General features: G+C 36.6%; 1 protein-coding gene across 1 annotated transcript in view; it reads left to right on the top strand.

The window, feature by feature from the left end:
- Positions 1–1,165, top strand: part of LOC105810573 (homeodomain-interacting protein kinase 1-like) — a 66,708-nt gene that overhangs the window by 37,631 nt on the left and 27,912 nt on the right. The window lies entirely within an intron of this gene.

Consider the following 1,165-nt stretch of genomic DNA (forward strand, 5'->3'; position numbering starts at 1 on the left):
CCTTAGGCAATCCTCCTGCCTTGGCCTCCCAAAGTGCTGGGATTATAGGCGTGAGCTGTCATGCCCAGCCTAGACTAAATTCTTAGTATGGCCTCTGAGCCCCTACATGGGCTCTCCCTCCTCCCTCCCTCTCTCTCCCCCCCTCTTTCTCTCTTTCTCTCTTTTTCTCTCTTTCTAGATTAATCTTATACCATTTCTCTTTTCTATCCATGCTGTAGCCTCATTGACATCATTTCAGCAGTAGTTAAGAATATGTTTCCTTTCAGTACAGGCCCTCGCACATGCTGTTCCCGTAGTCTAGAATATATTACCACCCATTGATTTCATTTAATCATTGCCTACTCATTTATCAGCTGACGTGTCACTTCCCTGAGGAGCTTTTCCTCACCAGTCCCCAGGTTCCTTTGTTATATATTTTTATAGAGGCCAGTTATTTTCTTCAGAATACCAACTCAGTTTGAATTATACATTCCATGTCTGTCTCCCTTATTAGACTGTAAACTCTACGAGAGCAAGAACCATGTCCAGTTTTAAAATCACCTCTGCTTGCCTCAATAAATACTTACTGAAAGAATGAATGAATATTTACTGCATATAGTTATGTTCCACGTATAAACTTGTGGATATAAAGGGGCATATGTATTACATTTCATCAAATCTAAGACATTGTTTTAAAGATGCACCATTTTTCTTTACCTCTGAGAAAGAAAGAATGCTAACAGTTAACTTATGATACCTATCAGTTGTACCGCATATCTTGATTTCAAGGATGTTAATGTGAAAAATGTGCCTTTTACAATCAATGAAATGTAATTTTTTAAGAAAATGAGATTATATTTAATTAGTAATCTGCTTTTCTACTTAATATATTGCAAAATATCTTTACATGTCAGTAAATTTGCTTCTACCTTATCATTTAAAATGTTTGCATACTACTCTGTTATACAGACTTAATCCTGGATTTTAAAAATAAAGTATGCAAAAGAAATTGATTAACATTTTAAAAATACCTTTCTACTTTGCTAATGCTGTATTTTAGTCTACTTATGAGCTTCCACAGATTTGGAGTAATATCTTGCTGTTGTGTGAGAAGGCCAGAGTTGGGCTATAGGCTATAGTTTGCCAACCCCTGCTTGACATTCTTAAAAACTTACTGAGGGCCGGG

This window comes from Propithecus coquereli, unplaced genomic scaffold (assembly GCF_000956105.1).
Source record: "Propithecus coquereli isolate 6110/MARCELLA unplaced genomic scaffold, Pcoq_1.0 Scaffold215, whole genome shotgun sequence".
Lineage (NCBI taxonomy): Eukaryota > Metazoa > Chordata > Mammalia > Primates > Indriidae > Propithecus > Propithecus coquereli.